Genomic DNA, 18,150 nt, shown 5'->3' with positions numbered 1-18,150 from the left:
TTACATTGGAATCAATGGCCTGGTTTGTGGAAGTCAGGTTTGCTCTTACTTTTTGCAGGTTTTCTAAATGAAGTGCGATATTGAGTCAACTAGTGAATATCACAATAGATTAGCAGTCCATCGCCTAAACCATTCAGCCACCTCGTCCTGCGCCCAAGAGGTGGCTGTTTGCGACCAGTGGCCCGAGATCTGCCTGTCTGAGCTTGTTAAAAGATCTGCAAAAGGGCTCATCCGGGATTTCAACCCGGGACCTCTCGCACCCGAAGCAAGAATCCTACCCCTAGACCAATGAGCCTTACACAAGAACAACATTTTTTGCTTTCTGCGGCAATGACAATGAGGATATCGATTGTTGTTGTCCATGGTGCTTGGAAAGATTGAACCTCATGTGAGTGTTTGTGCTATACTTGTGAGCATAGCAGTCTTCCAAACTGTTGACCAGGCTTCAGTTCAAATCTTTTGTATTTCATCTGCTGTGTCTTTCACATTCTGTCTTCTTAAGCCGCGACAGCAAACTGATGATGAGTGTTGACAAATGAATATTGAGCAAAATGAGGTCAATTCATATTTTAAAAGAGAAAATTAAAAAATTAAACTTCAAAAAGAATGGAGCTCATTTATTTTCAGTTGATTGATGCATCAGTACGTGAATCAAAGTAAACGAACGTAAAAAATACCCATTCAAATCGATCAGTTTTCAACTAGAGAGATTGAGACCCGTCATATCTGTCTCAAGCCTCCATAACTGTTCATGTTACACCTCCACATCCGCAATGAAAGGTGGTGGAGCTAGAGCTATGTTTGTCAAACCATGAGACATACCAATAATCGGTCTTCTCACAAAAACATCTGTAGCATCTATACCGTTTGATCTACAAACTCGTATGACCACTCCCTGGAAAGGGGAGACCCTCACGAACACGGTGGTGTTCTCAATTTCTCTCTACGTCCCCCACAGGTGTCAGGGGACTCGTCTGAAGTCGAAACCCTCTATGTGCCAACTTCTGTTTGTAGAATCCAAAATCTTTGGGCTACAAACTAATGTGACCCCACTTGTCACAATGTTCTCCGTTTTGCCCTACGTTTCCCACAAGTGTCACGGGACTAATCTGAAGGTAACAGGTACTGATTAAAATGATAGATTTTTTAACCAGGGACCTCTCGCACCCTAAGCCATAATCGTACAACTATACCAACGATCCGTTTGGTCAAAGACTTTTCTCTTTCCACAAAAATGACGGTCAGGATATGAATCGATGTCTCCATGTTGCTAGTGAGCTTCTTATAGCATTGGTGGTATAGTGGTGAGCATAGCTACCTTCCAAGCAGTTGACCCGGGTTCGTATTCCCGGCCAATGCAGAGCATGAGATATTCACAAGTTTTAGGGGCTGGGTGTCAGTTCAAGTGTATTACATTGGAATCAATGTCCTTGTTTGTGGAAGTCAGGTTTGCTCTTACTTTTTGCAGGTTTTCTAAATGAAGTGCGATATTGAGTCAACTAGTGAATATCACAATAGATTAGCAGTCCATTGCCTAAACCATTCAGCCACCTCGTCCTGCGCCCAAGAGGTGGCTGTTTGCGACCAGTGGCCCGAGATCTGCCTGTCTGAGCTTGTTAAAAGATCTGCAAAAGGGCTCATCGGGAATTTCAACCCGGGACCTCTCGCACCCGAAGCAAGAATCCTACCCCTAGACCAATGAGCCTTACACAAGAACAACATTTTTTGCTTTCTGCGGCAATGACAATGAGGATATCGATTGTTGTTGTCCATGGTGCTTGGAATGATTGAACCTCATGTGAGTGTTTGTGCTATACTTGTGAGCATAGCAGTCTTCCAAACTGTTGACCAGGCTTCAGTTCAAATCTTTTGTATTTCATCTGCTGTGTCTTTCACATTCTGTCTTCTTAAGCCGCGACAGCAAACTGATGATGAGTGTTGACAAATGAATATTGAGCAAAATGAGGTCAATTCATATTTTAAAAGAGAAAATGAAAAAATTAAACTTCAAAAAGAATGGAGCACATTTATTTTCAGTTGATTGATGCATCAGTACGTGAATCAAAGTAAACGAACGTAAAAAATACCCATTCAAATCGATCAGTTTTCAACTAGAGAGATTGAGACCCGTCATATCTGTCTCAAGCCTCCATAACTGTTCATGTTACACCTCCACATCCGCAATGAAAGGTGGTGGAGCTAGAGCTATGTTTGTCAAACCATGAGACATACCAATAATCGGTCTTCTCACAAAAACATCTGTAGCATCTACACCGTTTGATCTACAAACTCGTATGACCACTCCCTGGAAAGGGGAGACCCTCACGAACACGGTGGTGTTCTCAATTTCTCTCTACGTCCTCCACAGGTGTCAGGGGACTCGTCTGAAGTCGAAACCCTCTATGTGCCAACTTCTGTTTGTAGAATCCAAAATCTTTGGGCTACAAACTAATGTGACCCCACTTGTCACAATGTTCTCCGTTTTGCCCTACGTTTCCCACAAGTGTCACGGGACTAATCTGAAGGTAACAGGTACTGATTAAAATGATAGATTTTTTAACCAGGGACCTCTCGCACCCTAAGCCATAATCGTACAACTATACCAACGATCCGTTTGGTCAAAGATTTTTCTCTTTCCACAAAAATGACGGTCAGGATATGAATCGATGTCTCCATGTTGCTAGTGAGCTTCTTATAGCATTGGTGGTATAGTGGTGAGCATAGCTACCTTCCAAGCAGTTGACCCGGGTTCGTTTTCCCGGCCAATGCAGAGCATGAGATATTCACAAGTTTTAGGGGCTGGGTGTCATTTCAAGTGTATTACATTGGAATCAATGTCCTTGTTTGTGGAAGTCAGGTTTGCTCTTACTTTTTGCAGGTTTTCTAAATGAAGTGCGATATTGAGTCAACTAGTGAATATCACAATAGATTAGCAGTCCATCGCCTAAACCATTCAGCCACCTCGTCCTGCGCCCAAGAGGTGGCTGTTTGCGACCAGTGGCCCGAGATCTGCCTGTCTGAGCTTGTTAAAAGATCTGCAAAAGGGCTCATCCGGAATTTCAACCCGGGACCTCTCGCACCCGAAGCAAGAATCCTACCCCTAGACCAATGAGCCTTACACAAGAACAACATTTTTTGCTTTCTGCGGCAATGACAATGAGGATATCGATTGTTGTTGTCCATGGTGCTTGGAAAGATTGAACCTCATGTGAGTGTTTGTGCTATACTTGTGAGCATAGCAGTCTTCCAAACTGTTGACCAGGCTTCAGTTCAAATCTTTTGTATTTCATCTGCTGTGTCTTTCACATTCTGTCTTCTTAAGCCGCGACAGCAAACTGATGATGAGTGTTGACAAATGAATATTGAGCAAAATGAGGTCAATTCATATTTTAAAAGAGAAAATTAAAAAATTAAACTTCAAAAAGAATGGAGCTCATTTATTTTCAGTTGATTGATGCATCAGTACGTGAATCAAAGTAAACGAACGTAAAAAATACCCATTCAAATCGATCAGTTTTCAACTAGAGAGATTGAGACCCGTCATATCTGTCTCAAGCCTCCATAACTGTTCATGTTACACCTCCACATCCGCAATGAAAGGTGGTGGAGCTAGAGCTATGTTTGTCAAACCATGAGACATACCAATAATCGGTCTTCTCACAAAAACATCTGTAGCATCTACACCGTTTGATCTACAAACTCGTATGACCACTCCCTGGAAAGGGGAGACCCTCACGAACACGGTGGTGTTCTCAATTTCTCTCTACGTCCTCCACAGGTGTCAGGGGACTCGTCTGAAGTCGAAACCCTCTATGTGCCAACTTCTGTTTGTAGAATCCAAAATCTTTGGGCTACAAACTAATGTGACCCCACTTGTCACAATGTTCTCCGTTTTGCCCTACGTTTCCCACAAGTGTCACGGGACTAATCTGAAGGTAACAGGTACTGATTAAAATGATAGATTTTTTAACCAGGGACCTCTCGCACCCTAAGCCATAATCGTACAACTATACCAACGATCCGTTTGTCAAAGACTTTTCTCTTTCCACAAAAATGACGGTCAGGATATGAATCGATGTCTCCATGTTGCTAGTGAGCTTCTTATAGCATTGGTGGTATAGTGTTGAGCATAGCTACCTTCCAAGCAGTTGACCCGGGTTCGTATTCCCGGCCAATGCAGAGCATGAGATATTCACAAGTTTTAGGGGCTGGGTGTCAGTTCAAGTGTATTACATTGGAATCAATGTCCTTGTTTGTGGAAGTCAGGTTTGCTCTTACTTTTTGCAGGTTTTCTAAATGAAGTGCGATATTGAGTCAACTAGTGAATATCACAATAGATTAGCAGTCCATTGCCTAAACCATTCAGCCACCTCGTCCTGCGCCCAAGAGGTGGCTGTTTGCGACCAGTGGCCCGAGATCTGCCTGTCTGAGCTTGTTAAAAGATCTGCAAAAGGGCTCATCGGGAATTTCAACCCGGGACCTCTCGCACCCGAAGCAAGAATCCTACCCCTAGACCAATGAGCCTTACACAAGAACAACATTTTTTGCTTTCTGCGGCAATGACAATGAGGATATCGATTGTTGTTGTCCATGGTGCTTGGAAAGATTGAACCTCATGTGAGTGTTTGTGCTATACTTGTGAGCATAGCAGTCTTCCAAACTGTTGACCAGGCTTCAGTTCAAATCTTTTGTATTTAATCTGCTGTGTCTTTCACATTCTGTCTTCTTAAGCCGCGACAGCAAACTGATGATGAGTGTTGACAAATGAATATTGAGCAAAATGAGGTCAATTCATATTTTAAAAGAGAAAATGAAAAAATAAAACTTCAAAAAGAATGGAGCTCATTTATTTTCAGTTGATTGATGCATCAGTACGTGAATCAAAGTAAACGAACGTAAAAAATACCCATTCAAATCGATCAGTTTTCAACTAGAGAGATTGAGACCCGTCATATCTGTCTCAAGCCTCCATAACTGTTCATGTTACACCTCCACATCCGCAATGAAAGGTGGTGGAGCTAGAGCTATGTTTGTCAAACCATGAGACATACCAATAATCGGTCTTCTCACAAAAACATCTGTAGCATCTACACCGTTTGATCTACAAACTCGTATGACCACTCCCTGGAAAGGGGAGACCCTCACGAACACGGTGGTGTTCTCAATTTCTCTCTACGTCCCCCACAGGTGTCAGGGGACTCGTCTGAAGTCGAAACCCTCTATGTGCCAACTTCTGTTTGTAGAATCCAAAATCTTTGGGCTACAAACTAATGTGACCCCACTTGTCACAATGTTCTCCGTTTTGCCCTACGTTTCCCACAAGTGTCACGGGACTAATCTGAAGGTAACAGGTACTGATTAAAATGATAGATTTTTTAACCAGGGACCTCTCGCACCCTAAGCCATAATCGTACAACTATACCAACGATCCGTTTGTCAAAGACTTTTCTCTTTCCACAAAAATGACGGTCAGGATATGAATCGATGTCTCCATGTTGCTAGTGAGCTTCTTATAGCATTGGTGGTATAGTGGTGAGCATAGCTACCTTCCAAGCAGTTGACCCGGGTTCGTATTCCCGGCCAATGCAGAGCATGAGATATTCACAAGTTTTAGGGGCTGGGTGTCAGTTCAAGTGTATTACATTGGAATCAATGTCCTTGTTTGTGGAAGTCAGGTTTGCTCTTACTTTTTGCAGGTTTTCTAAATGAAGTGCGATATTGAGTCAACTAGTGAATATCACAATAGATTAGCAGTCCATTGCCTAAACCATTCAGCCACCTCGTCCTGCGCCCAAGAGGTGGCTGTTTGCGACCAGTGGCCCGAGATCTGCCTGTCTGAGCTTGTTAAAAGATCTGCAAAAGGGCTCATCCGGAATTTCAACCCGGGACCTCTCGCACCCGAAGCAAGAATCCTACCCCTAGACCAATGAGCCTTACACAAGAACAACATTTTTTGCTTTCTGCGGCAATGACAATGAGGATATCGATTGTTGTTGTCCATGGTGCTTGGAAAGATTGAACCTCATGTGAGTGTTTGTGCTATACTTGTGAGCATAGCAGTCTTCCAAACTGTTGACCAGGCTTCAGTTCAAATCTTTTGTATTTCATCTGCTGTGTCTTTCACATTCTGTCTTCTTAAGCCGCGACAGCAAACTGATGATGAGTGTTGACAAATGAATATTGAGCAAAATGAGGTCAATTCATATTTTAAAAGACAAAATGAAAAAATTAAACTTCAAAAAGAATGGAGCACATTTATTTTCAGTTGATTGATGCATCAGTACGTGAATCAAAGTAAACGAACGTAAAAAATACCCATTCAAATCGATCAGTTTTCAACTAGAGAGATTGAGACCTGTCATATCTGTCTCAAGCCTCCATAACTGTTCATGTTACACCTCCACATCCGCAATGAAAGGTGGTGGAGCTAGAGCTATGTTTGTCAAACCATGAGACATACCAATAATCGGTCTTCTCACAAAAACATCTGTAGCATCTGAACCGTTTGATCTACAAACTCGTATGACCACTCCCTGGAAAGGGGAGACCCTCACGAACACGGTGGTGTTCTCAATTTCTCTCTACGTCTCCCACAGGTGTCAGGGGACTCGTCTGAAGTCGAAACCCTCTATGTGCCAACTTCTGTTTGTAGAATCCAAAATCTTTGGGCTACAAACTAATGTGACCCCACTTGTCACAATGTTCTCCGTTTTGCCCTACGTTTCCCACAAGTGTCACGGGACTAATCTGAAGGTAACAGGTACTGATTAAAATGATAGATTTTTTAACCAGGGACCTCTCGCACCCTAAGCCATAATCGTACAACTATACCAACGATCCGTTTGGTCAAAGACTTTTCTCTTTCCACAAAAATGACGGTCAGGATATGAATCGATGTCTCCATGTTGCTAGTGAGCTTCTTATAGCATTGGTGGTATAGTGGTGAGCATAGCTACCTTCCAAGCAGTTGACCCGGGTTCGTTTTCCCGGCCAATGCAGAGCATGAGATATTCACAAGTTTTAGGGGCTGGGTGTCATTTCAAGTGTATTACATTGGAATCAATGTCCTTGTTTGTGGAAGTCAGGTTTGCTCTTACTTTTTGCAGGTTTTCTAAATGAAGTGCGATATTGAGTCAACTAGTGAATATCACAATAGATTAGCAGTCCATCGCCTAAACCATTCAGCCACCTCGTCCTGCGCCCAAGAGGTGGCTGTTTGCGACCAGTGGCCCGAGATCTGCCTGTCTGAGCTTGTTAAAAGATCTGCAAAAGGGCTCATCCGGAATTTCAACCCGGGACCTCTCGCACCCGAAGCAAGAATCCTACCCCTAGACCAATGAGCCTTACACAAGAACAACATTTTTTGCTTTCTGCGGCAATGACAATGAGGATATCGATTGTTGTTGTCCATGGTGCTTGGAAAGATTGAACCTCATGTGAGTGTTTGTGCTATACTTGTGAGCATAGCAGTCTTCCAAACTGTTGACCAGGCTTCAGTTCAAATCTTTTGTATTTCATCTGCTGTGTCTTTCACATTCTGTCTTCTTAAGCCGCGACAGCAAACTGATGATGAGTGTTGACAAATGAATATTGAGCAAAATGAGGTCAATTCATATTTTAAAAGAGAAAATGAAAAAATTAAACTTCAAAAAGAATGGAGCTCATTTATTTTCAGTTGATTGATGCATCAGTACGTGAATCAAAGTAAACGAACGTAAAAAATACCCATTCAAATCGATCAGTTTTCAACTAGAGAGATTGAGACCTGTCATATCTGTCTCAAGCCTCCATAACTGTTCATGTTACACCTCCACATCCGCAATGAAAGGTGGTGGAGCTAGAGCTATGTTTGTCAAACCATGAGACATACCAATAATCGGTCTTCTCACAAAAACATCTGTAGCATCTACACCGTTTGATCTACAAACTCGTATGACCACTCCCTGGAAAGGGGAGACCCTCACGAACACGGTGGTGTTCTCAATTTCTCTCTACGTCCCCCACAGGTGTCAGGGGACTCGTCTGAAGTCGAAACCCTCTATGTGCCAACTTCTGTTTGTAGAATCCAAAATCTTTGGGCTACAAACTAATGTGACCCCACTTGTCACAATGTTCTCCGTTTTGCCCTACGTTTCCCACAAGTGTCACGGGACTAATCTGAAGGTAACAGGTACTGATTAAAATGATAGATTTTTTAACCAGGGACCTCTCGCACCCTAAGCCATAATCGTACAACTATACCAACGATCCGTTTGGTCAAAGACTTTTCTCTTTCCACAAAAATGACGGTCAGGATATGAATCGATGTCTCCATGTTGCTAGTGAGCTTCTTATAGCATTGGTGGTATAGTGGTGAGCATAGCTACCTTCCAAGCAGTTGACCCGGGTTCGTATTCCCGGCCAATGCAGAGCATGAGATATTCACAAGTTTTAGGGGCTGGGTGTCAGTTCAAGTGTATTACATTGGAATCAATGTCCTTGTTTGTGGAAGTCAGGTTTGCTCTTACTTTTTGCAGGTTTTCTAAATGAAGTGCGATATTGAGTCAACTAGTGAATATCACAATAGATTAGCAGTCCATTGCCTAAACCATTCAGCCACCTCGTCCTGCGCCCAAGAGGTGGCTGTTTGCGACCAGTGGCCCGAGATCTGCCTGTCTGAGCTTGTTAAAAGATCTGCAAAAGGGCTCATCCGGAATTTCAACCCGGGACCTCTCGCACCCGAAGCAAGAATCCTACCCCTAGACCAATGAGCCTTACACAAGAACAACATTTTTTGCTTTCTGCGGCAATGACAATGAGGATATCGATTGTTGTTGTCCATGGTGCTTGGAAAGATTGAACCTCATGTGAGTGTTTGTGCTATACTTGTGAGCATAGCAGTCTTCCAAACTGTTGACCAGGCTTCAGTTCAAATCTTTTGTATTTCATCTGCTGTGTCTTTCACATTCTGTCTTCTTAAGCCGCGACAGCAAACTGATGATGAGTGTTGACAAATGAATATTGAGCAAAATGAGGTCAATTCATATTTTAAAAGAGAAAATGAAAAAATTAAACTTCAAAAAGAATGGAGCTCATTTATTTTCAGTTGATTGATGCATCAGTACGTGAATCAAAGTAAACGAACGTAAAAAATACCCATTCAAATCGATCAGTTTTCAACTAGAGAGATTGAGACCCGTCATATCTGTCTCAAGCCTCCATAACTGTTCATGTTACACCTCCACATCTGCAATGAAAGGTGGTGGAGCTAGAGCTATGTTTGTCAAACCATGAGACATACCCATAATCGGTCTTCTCACAAAAACATCTGTAGCATCTGAACCGTTTGATCTACAAACTCGTATGACCACTCCCTGGAAAGGGGAGACCCTCACGAACACGGTGGTGTTCTCAATTTCTCTCTACGTCTCCCACAGGTGTCAGGGGACTCGTCTGAAGTCGAAACCCTCTATGTGCCAACTTCTGTTTGTAGAATCCAAAATCTTTGGGCTACAAACTAATGTGACCCCACTTGTCACAATGTTCTCCGTTTTGCCCTACGTTTCCCACAAGTGTCACGGGACTAATCTGAAGGTAACAGGTACTGATTAAAATGATAGATTTTTTAACCAGGGACCTCTCGCACCCTAAGCCATAATCGTACAACTATACCAACGATCCGTTTGGTCAAAGATTTTTCACTTTCCACAAAAATGACGGTCAGGATATGAATCGATGTCTCCATGTTGCTAGTGAGCTTCTTATAGCATTGGTGGTATAGTGGTGAGCATAGCTACCTTCCAAGCAGTTGACCCGGGTTCGTATTCCCGGCCAATGCAGAGCATGAGATATTCACAAGTTTTAGGGGCTGGGTGTCATTTCAAGTGTATTACATTGGAATCAATGTCCTTGTTTGTGGAAGTCAGGTTTGCTCTTACTTTTTGCAGGTTTTCTAAATGAAGTGCGATATTGAGTCAACTAGTGAATATCACAATAGATTAGCAGTCCATTGCCTAAACCATTCAGCCACCTCGTCCTGCGCCCAAGAGGTGGCTGTTTGCGACCAGTGGCCCGAGATCTGCCTGTCTGAGCTTGTTAAAAGATCTGCAAAAGGGCTCATCCGGAATTTCAACCCGGGACCTCTCGCACCCGAAGCAAGAATCCTACCCCTAGACCAATGAGCCTTACACAAGAACAACATTTTTTGCTTTCTGCGGCAATGACAATGAGGATATCGATTGTTGTTGTCCATGGTGCTTGGAAAGATTGAACCTCATGTGAGTGTTTGTGCTATACTTGTGAGCATAGCAGTCTTCCAAACTGTTGACCAGGCTTCAGTTCAAATCTTTTGTATTTCATCTGCTGTGTCTTTCACATTCTGTCTTCTTAAGCCGCGACAGCAAACTGATGATGAGTGTTGACAAATGAATATTGAGCAAAATGAGGTCAATTCATATTTTAAAAGAGAAAATTAAAAAATTAAACTTCAAAAAGAATGGAGCTCATTTATTTTCAGTTGATTGATGCATCAGTACGTGAATCAAAGTAAACGAACGTAAAAAATACCCATTCAAATCGATCAGTTTTCAACTAGAGAGATTGAGACCTGTCATATCTGTCTCAAGCCTCCATAACTGTTCATGTTACACCTCCACATCCGCAATGAAAGGTGGTGGAGCTAGAGCTATGTTTGTCAAACCATGAGACATACCAATAATCGGTCTTCTCACAAAAACATCTGTAGCATCTACACCGTTTGATCTACAAACTCGTATGACCACTCCCTGGAAAGGGGAGACCCTCACGAACACGGTGGTGTTCTCAATTTCTCTCTACGTCCCCCACAGGTGTCAGGGGACTCGTCTGAAGTCGAAACCCTCTATGTGCCAACTTCTGTTTGTAGAATCCAAAATCTTTGGGCTACAAACTAATGTGACCCCACTTGTCATAATGTTCTCCGTTTTGCCCTACGTTTCCCACAAGTGTCACGGGACTAATCTGAAGGTAACAGGTACTGATTAAAATGATAGATTTTTTAACCAGGGACCTCTCGCACCCTAAGCCATAATCGTACAACTATACCAACGATCCGTTTGGTCAAAGATTTTTCTCTTTCCACAAAAATGACGGTCAGGATATGAATCGATGTCTCCATGTTGCTAGTGAGCTTCTTATAGCATTGGTGGTATAGTGGTGAGCATAGCTACCTTCCAAGCAGTTGACCCGGGTTCGTATTCCCGGCCAATGCAGAGCATGAGATATTCACAAGTTTTAGGGGCTGGGTGTCAGTTCAAGTGTATTACATTGGAATCAATGTCCTTGTTTGTGGAAGTCAGGTTTGCTCTTACTTTTTGCAGGTTTTCTAAATGAAGTGCGATATTGAGTCAACTAGTGAATATCACAATAGATTAGCAGTCCATCGCCTAAACCATTCAGCCACCTCGTCCTGCGCCCAAGAGGTGGCTGTTTGCGACCAGTGGCCCGAGATCTGCCTGTCTGAGCTTGTTAAAAGATCTGCAAAAGGGCTCATCCGGAATTTCAACCCGGGACCTCTCGCACCCGAAGCAAGAATCCTACCCCTAGACCAATGAGCCTTACACAAGAACAACATTTTTTGCTTTCTGCGGCAATGACAATGAGGATATCGATTGTTGTTGTCCATGGTGCTTGGAAAGATTGAACCTCATGTGAGTGTTTGTGCTATACTTGTGAGCATAGCAGTCTTCCAAACTGTTGACCAGGCTTCAGTTCAAATCTTTTGTATTTCATCTGCTGTGTCTTTCACATTCTGTCTTCTTAAGCCGCGACAGCAAACTGATGATGAGTGTTGACAAATGAATATTGAGCAAAATGAGGTCAATTCATATTTTAAAAGAGAAAATGAAAAAATAAAACTTCAAAAAGAATGGAGCTCATTTATTTTCAGTTGATTGATGCATCAGTACGTGAATCAAAGTAAACGAACGTAAAAAATACCCATTCAAATCGATCAGTTTTCAACTAGAGAGATTGAGACCCGTCATATCTGTCTCAAGCCTCCATAACTGTTCATGTTACACCTCCACATCTGCAATGAAAGGTGGTGGAGCTAGAGCTATGTTTGTCAAACCATGAGACATACCAATAATCGGTCTTCTCACAAAAACATCTGTAGCATCTGAACCGTTTGACCTGCAAACTCGTATGAACACTCCCTGGAAAGTGGAGACCCTCACGAACACGGTGGTGTTCTCAATTTCTCTCTACGTCCCCCACAAGTGTCAGGGGACTCGTCTGAAGTCGAAACCCTCTATGTGCCAACTTCTGTTTGTAGAATCCAAAATCTTTGGGCTACAAACTAATGTGACCCCACTTGTCACAATGTTCTCCGTTTTGCCCTACGTTTCCCACAAGTGTCACGGGACTAATCTGAAGGTAACAGGTACTGATTAAAATGATAGATTTTTTAACCAGGGACCTCTCGCACCCTAAGCCATAATCGTACAACTATACCAACGATCCGTTTGGTCAAAGATTTTTCACTTTCCACAAAAATGACGGTCAGGATATGAATCGATGTCTCCATGTTGCTAGTGAGCTTCACATAGCATTGGTGGTATAGTGGTGAGCATAGCTGCCTTCCAAGCAGTTGACCTGGGTTCGATTCCCGGCCAATGCAGAGCATGAGATATTCACAAGTTTTAGGGGCTGGGTGTCATTTCAAGTGTATTACATTGGAATCAATGTCCTTGTTTGTGGAAGTCAGGTTTGCTCTTACTTTTTGCAGGTTTTCTAAATGAAGTGCGATATTGAGTCAACTAGTGAATATCACAATAGATTAGCAGTCCATCGCCTAAACCATTCAGCCACCTCGTCCTGCGCCCAAGAGGTGGCTGTTTGCGACCAGTGGCCCGAGATCTGCCTGTCTGAGCTTGTTAAAAGATCTGCAAAAGGGCTCATCCGGAATTTCAACCCGGGACCTCTCGCACCCGAAGCAAGAATCCTACCCCTAGACCAATGAGCCTTACACAAGAACAACATTTTTTGCTTTCTGCGGCAATGACAATGAGGATATCGATTGTTGTTGTCCATGGTGCTTGGAAAGATTGAACCTCATGTGAGTGTTTGTGCTATACTTGTGAGCATAGCAGTCTTCCAAACTGTTGACCAGGCTTCAGTTCAAATCTTTTGTATTTCATCTGCTGTGTCTTTCACATTCTGTCTTCTTAAGCCGCGACAGCAAACTGATGATGAGTGTTGACAAATGAATATTGAGCAAAATGAGGTCAATTCATATTTTAAAAGAGAAAATGAAAAAAATAAAACTTCAAAAAGAATGGAGCTCATTTATTTTCAGTTGATTGATGCATCAGTACGTGAATCAAAGTAAACGAACGTAAAAAATACCCATTCAAATCGATCAGTTTTCAACTAGAGAGATTGAGACCCGTCATATCTGTCTCAAGCCTCCATAACTGTTCATGTTACACCTCCACATCTGCAATGAAAGGTGGTGGAGCTAGAGCTATGTTTGTCAAACCATGAGACATACCAATAATCGGTCTTCTCACAAAAACATCTGTAGCATCTGAACCGTTTGACCTACAAACTCGTATGACCACTCCCTGGAAAGGGGAGACCCTCACGAACACGGTGGTGTTCTCAATTTCTCTCTACGTCCCCCACAAGTGTCAGGGGACTCGTCTGAAGTCGAAACCCTCTATGTGCCAACTTCTGTTTGTAGAATCCAAAATCTTTGGGCTACAAACTAATGTGACCCCACTTGTCACAATGTTCTCCGTTTTGCCCTACGTTTCCCACAAGTGTCACGGGACTAATCTGAAGGTAACAGGTACTGATTAAAATGATAGATTTTTTAACCAGGGACCTCTCGCACCCTAAGCCATAATCGTACAACTATACCAACGATCCGTTTGGTCAAAGACTTTTCTCTTTCCACAAAAATGACGGTCAGGATATGAATCGATGTCTCCATGTTGCTAGTGAGCTTCTTATAGCATTGGTGGTATAGTGGTGAGCATAGCTACCTTCCAAGCAGTTGACCCGGGTTCGTATTCCCGGCCAATGCAGAGCATGAGATATTCACAAGTTTTAGGGGCTGGGTGTCAGTTCAAGTGTATTACATTGGAATCAATGTCCTTGTTTGTGGAAGTCAGGTTTGCTCTTACTTTTTGCAGGTTTTCTAAATGAAGTGCGATATTGAGTCAACTAGTGAATATCACAATAGATTAGCAGTCCATCGCCTAAACCATTCAGCCACCTCGTCCTGCGCCCAAGAGGTGGCTGTTTGCGACCAGTGGCCCGAGATCTGCCTGTCTGAGCTTGTTAAAAGATCTGCAAAAGGGCTCATCCAGGATTTGAACCCGGGACCTCTCGCACCCAAAGCAAGAATCATACCCCTAGACCAATGAGCCTTACACAAGAACAACATTGTTTTGCTTTCTGCGGCAATGACAATGAGGATATCGATTGTTGTTGTCCATGGTGCTTGGAAAGATTGAACCTCATGTGAGTGTTTGTGCTATACTTGTGAGCATAGCAGTCTTCCAAACTGTTGACCAGGCTTCAGTTCAAATCTTTTGTATTTAATCTGCTGTGTCTTTCACATTCTGTCTTCTTAAGCCGCGACAGCAAACTGATGATGAGTGTTGACAAATGAATATTGAGCAAAATGAGGTCAATTCATATTTTAAAAGAGAAAATGAAAAAATAAAACTTCAAAAAGAATGGAGCTCATTTATTTTCAGTTGATTGATGCATCAGTACGTGAATCAAAGTAAACGAACGTAAAAAATACCCATTCAAATCGATCAGTTTTCAACTAGAGAGATTGAGACCCGTCATATCTGTCTCAAGCCTCCATAACTGTTCATGTTACACCTCCACATCTGCAATGAAAGGTGGTGGAGCTAGAGCTATGTTTGTCAAACCATGAGACATACCAATAATCGGTCTTCTCACAAAAACATCTGTAGCATCTGACACCGTTTGATCCTACAAACTCGTATGACCACTCCCTGGAAAGGGGAGACCCTCACGAACACGGTGGTGTTCTCAATTTCTCTCTACGTCCCCCACAGTGTCAGGGGACTCGTCTGAAGTCGAAACCCTCTATGTGCCAACTTCTGTTTGTAGAATCCAAAATCTTTGGGATACAAACTAATGTGACCCCACTTGTCACAATGTTCTCCGTTTTGCCCTACGTTTCCCACAAGTGTCACGGGACTAATCTGAAGGTAACAGGTACTGATTAAAATGATAGATTTTTTAACCAGGGACCTCTCGCACCCTAAGCCATAATCGTACAACTATACCAACGATCCGTTTGGTCAAAGATTTTTCACTTTCCACAAAAATGACGGTCAGGATATGAATCGATGTCTCCATGTTGCTAGCGAGCTTCACATAGCATTGGTGGTATAGTGGTGAGCATAGCTGCCTTCCAAGCAGTTGACCTGGGTTCGATTCCCGGCCAATGCAGAGCATGAGATATTCATAAGTTTTAGGGGCTGGGTGTCATTTCAAGTGTATTACATTGGAATCAATGTCCTTGTTTGTGGAAGTCAGGTTTGCTCTTACTTTTTGCAGGTTTTCTAAATGAAGTGCGATATTGAGCCAACTAGTGAATATCACAATAGATTAGCAGTCCATCGCCTAAACCATTCAGCCACCTCGTCCTGCGCCCAAGAGGTGGCTGTTTGCGATAAGTGGCCCGAGATCTGCCTGTCTGAGCTTGTTAAAAGATCTGCAGAAATGCTCATCCGGGATTTGAACCCGGGACCTCTCGCACCCAAAGCAAGAATCATACCCCTAGACCAACGAGCCTTACACAAGAATAAACATTGTTTTGCTCTCTGCGGCAATGACAATGAGGATATCGATTGTTGTTGTCCATGGTGCTTGGAAAGATTGAACCTCATGTGAGTGTTTGTGCTATACTTGTGAGCATAGCAGTCTTCCAAACTGTTGACCAGGCTTCAGTTCAAATCTTTTGTATTTCATCTGCTGTGTCTTTCACATTCTGTCTTCTTAAGCCGCGACAGCAAACTGATGATGAGTGTTGACAAATGAATATTGAGCAAAATGAGGTCAATTCATATTTTAAAAGAGAAAATGAAAAAATAAAACTTCAAAAAGAATGGAGCTCATTTATTTTCAGTTGATTGATGCATCAGTACGTGAATCAAAGTAAACGAACGTAAAAAATACCCATTCAAATCGATCAGTTTTCAACTAGAGAGATTGAGACCCGTCATATCTGTCTCAAGCCTCCATAACTGTTCATGTTACACCTCCACATCTGCAATGAAAGGTGGTGGAGCTAGAGCTATGTTTGTCAAACCATGAGACATACCAATAATCGGTCTTCTCACAAAAACATCTGTAGCATCTGAACCGTTTGACCTACAAACTCGTATGACCACTCCCTGGAAAGGGGAGACCCTCACGAACACGGTGGTGTTCTCAATTTCTCTCTACGTCCCCCACAAGTGTCAGGGGACTCGTCTGAAGTCGGAAACCCTCTATGTGCCAACTTCTGTTTGTAGAATCCAAAATCTTTGGGCTACAAACTAATGTGACCCCACTTGTCACAATGTTCTCCGTTTTGCCCTACGTTTCCCACAAGTGTCACGGGACTAATCTGAAGGTAACAGGTACTGATTAAAATGATAGATTTTTTAACCAGGGACCTCTCGCACCCTAAGCCATAATCGTACAACTATACCAACGATCCGTTTGGTCAAAGATTTTTCACTTTCCACAAAAATGACGGTCAGGATATGAATCGATGTCTCCATGTTGCTAGTGAGCTCTTCACATAGCATTGGTGGTATAGTGGTGAGCATAGCTACCTTCCAAGCAGTTGACCCGGGTTCGTATTCCCGGCCAATGCAGAGCATGAGATATTCACAAGTTTTAGGGGCTGGGTGTCATTTCAAGTGTATTACATTGGAATCAATGTCCTTGTTTGTGGAAGTCAGGTTTGCTCTTACTTTTTGCAGGTTTTCTAAATGAAGTGCGATATTGAGTCAACTAGTGAATATCACAATAGATTAGCAGTCCATCGCCTAAACCATTCAGCCACCTCGTCCTGCGCCCAAGAGGTGGCTGTTTGCGACCAGTGGCCCGAGATCTGCCTGTCTGAGCTTGTTAAAAGATCTGCAAAAGGGCTCATCCGGGAATTTCAACCCGGGACCTCTCGCACCCGAAGCAAGAATCCTACCCCTAGACCAATGAGCCTTACACAAGAACAACATTTTTTGCTTTCTGCGGCAATGACAATGAGGATATCGATTGTTGTTGTCCATGGTGCTTGGAAAGATTGAACCTCATGTGAGTGTTTGTGCTATACTTGTGAGCATAGCAGTCTTCCAAACTGTTGACCAGGCTTCAGTTCAAATCTTTTGTATTTAATCTGCTGTGTCTTTCACATTCTGTCTTCTTAAGCCGCGACAGCAAACTGATGATGAGTGTTGACAAATGAATATTGAGCAAAATGAGGTCAATTCATATTTTAAAAGAGAAAATGAAAAAATAAAACTTCAAAAAGAATGGAGCTCATTTATTTTCAGTTGATTGATGCATCAGTACGTGAATCAAAGTAAACGAACGTAAAAAATACCCATTCAAATCGATCAGTTTTCAACTAGAGAGATTGAGACCCGTCATATCTGTCTCAAGCCTCCATAACTGTTCATGTTACACCTCCACATCTGCAATGAAAGGTGGTGGAGCTAGAGCTATGTTTGTCAAACCATGAGACATACCAATAATCGGTCTTCTCACAAAAACATCTGTAGCATCTGACACCGTTTGACCTACAAACTCGTATGACCACTCCCTGGAAAGGGGAGACCCTCACGAACACGGTGGTGTTCTCAATTTCTCTCTACGTCCCCCACAAGTGTCAGGGGACTCGTCTGAAGTCGAAACCCTCTATGTGCCAACTTCTGTTTGTAGAATCCAAAATCTTTGGGCTACAAACTAATGTGACCCCACTTGTCACAATGTTCTCCGTTTTGCCCTACGTTTCCCACAAGTGTCACGGGACTAATCTGAAGGTAACAGGTACTGATTAAAATGATAGATTTTTTAACCAGGGACCTCTCGCACCCTAAGCCATAATCGTACAACTATAACAACGATCCGTTTGGTCAAAGACTTTCTCTT

The 18,150-nt window shown here is 42.7% G+C and overlaps 19 non-coding genes across 19 annotated transcripts; 9 read left to right on the top strand and 10 right to left on the bottom strand.

Annotated features, from left to right (window-relative positions):
* Window positions 1-223: 223 nt before the first annotated feature.
* trnap-cgg (transfer RNA proline (anticodon CGG)) lies at window positions 224-295 on the bottom strand. The gene has a single exon. It is a non-coding gene; the product is annotated as a tRNA-Pro (tRNA).
* Window positions 296-1,287: 992 nt separating this feature from the next.
* Window positions 1,288-1,360, top strand: trnag-ucc (transfer RNA glycine (anticodon UCC)). Its single transcript has one exon. It is a non-coding gene; the product is annotated as a tRNA-Gly (tRNA).
* Window positions 1,361-3,043: 1,683 nt separating this feature from the next.
* On the bottom strand, window positions 3,044-3,115 carry trnap-cgg (transfer RNA proline (anticodon CGG)). Its single transcript has one exon. It is a non-coding gene; the product is annotated as a tRNA-Pro (tRNA).
* Window positions 3,116-5,515: 2,400 nt separating this feature from the next.
* trnag-ucc (transfer RNA glycine (anticodon UCC)) lies at window positions 5,516-5,588 on the top strand. The gene has a single exon. It is a non-coding gene; the product is annotated as a tRNA-Gly (tRNA).
* Window positions 5,589-5,861: 273 nt separating this feature from the next.
* On the bottom strand, window positions 5,862-5,933 carry trnap-cgg (transfer RNA proline (anticodon CGG)). Its single transcript has one exon. It is a non-coding gene; the product is annotated as a tRNA-Pro (tRNA).
* A 1,338-nt stretch (window positions 5,934-7,271) lies between these two features.
* Window positions 7,272-7,343, bottom strand: trnap-cgg (transfer RNA proline (anticodon CGG)). Its single transcript has one exon. It is a non-coding gene; the product is annotated as a tRNA-Pro (tRNA).
* Window positions 7,344-8,335: 992 nt separating this feature from the next.
* Window positions 8,336-8,408, top strand: trnag-ucc (transfer RNA glycine (anticodon UCC)). The gene has a single exon. It is a non-coding gene; the product is annotated as a tRNA-Gly (tRNA).
* A 273-nt stretch (window positions 8,409-8,681) lies between these two features.
* Window positions 8,682-8,753, bottom strand: trnap-cgg (transfer RNA proline (anticodon CGG)). Its single transcript has one exon. It is a non-coding gene; the product is annotated as a tRNA-Pro (tRNA).
* A 992-nt stretch (window positions 8,754-9,745) lies between these two features.
* Window positions 9,746-9,818, top strand: trnag-ucc (transfer RNA glycine (anticodon UCC)). Its single transcript has one exon. It is a non-coding gene; the product is annotated as a tRNA-Gly (tRNA).
* Window positions 9,819-10,091: 273 nt separating this feature from the next.
* On the bottom strand, window positions 10,092-10,163 carry trnap-cgg (transfer RNA proline (anticodon CGG)). The gene has a single exon. It is a non-coding gene; the product is annotated as a tRNA-Pro (tRNA).
* A 992-nt stretch (window positions 10,164-11,155) lies between these two features.
* Window positions 11,156-11,228, top strand: trnag-ucc (transfer RNA glycine (anticodon UCC)). The gene has a single exon. It is a non-coding gene; the product is annotated as a tRNA-Gly (tRNA).
* Window positions 11,229-11,501: 273 nt separating this feature from the next.
* trnap-cgg (transfer RNA proline (anticodon CGG)) lies at window positions 11,502-11,573 on the bottom strand. The gene has a single exon. It is a non-coding gene; the product is annotated as a tRNA-Pro (tRNA).
* Window positions 11,574-12,565: 992 nt separating this feature from the next.
* On the top strand, window positions 12,566-12,637 carry trnag-ucc (transfer RNA glycine (anticodon UCC)). The gene has a single exon. It is a non-coding gene; the product is annotated as a tRNA-Gly (tRNA).
* Window positions 12,638-12,910: 273 nt separating this feature from the next.
* trnap-cgg (transfer RNA proline (anticodon CGG)) lies at window positions 12,911-12,982 on the bottom strand. Its single transcript has one exon. It is a non-coding gene; the product is annotated as a tRNA-Pro (tRNA).
* A 993-nt stretch (window positions 12,983-13,975) lies between these two features.
* On the top strand, window positions 13,976-14,048 carry trnag-ucc (transfer RNA glycine (anticodon UCC)). Its single transcript has one exon. It is a non-coding gene; the product is annotated as a tRNA-Gly (tRNA).
* Window positions 14,049-14,321: 273 nt separating this feature from the next.
* On the bottom strand, window positions 14,322-14,393 carry trnap-ugg (transfer RNA proline (anticodon UGG)). Its single transcript has one exon. It is a non-coding gene; the product is annotated as a tRNA-Pro (tRNA).
* Window positions 14,394-15,387: 994 nt separating this feature from the next.
* Window positions 15,388-15,459, top strand: trnag-ucc (transfer RNA glycine (anticodon UCC)). The gene has a single exon. It is a non-coding gene; the product is annotated as a tRNA-Gly (tRNA).
* Window positions 15,460-15,732: 273 nt separating this feature from the next.
* Window positions 15,733-15,804, bottom strand: trnap-ugg (transfer RNA proline (anticodon UGG)). The gene has a single exon. It is a non-coding gene; the product is annotated as a tRNA-Pro (tRNA).
* A 997-nt stretch (window positions 15,805-16,801) lies between these two features.
* trnag-ucc (transfer RNA glycine (anticodon UCC)) lies at window positions 16,802-16,874 on the top strand. The gene has a single exon. It is a non-coding gene; the product is annotated as a tRNA-Gly (tRNA).
* Window positions 16,875-18,150: the final 1,276 nt, after the last annotated feature.

This window comes from Salmo trutta, chromosome 28 (assembly GCF_901001165.1).
Source record: "Salmo trutta chromosome 28, fSalTru1.1, whole genome shotgun sequence".
In the NCBI taxonomy this organism is placed as follows: Eukaryota; Metazoa; Chordata; class Actinopteri; order Salmoniformes; family Salmonidae; genus Salmo; species Salmo trutta.
This window is presented reverse-complemented; position numbering and strand designations above follow the sequence as displayed.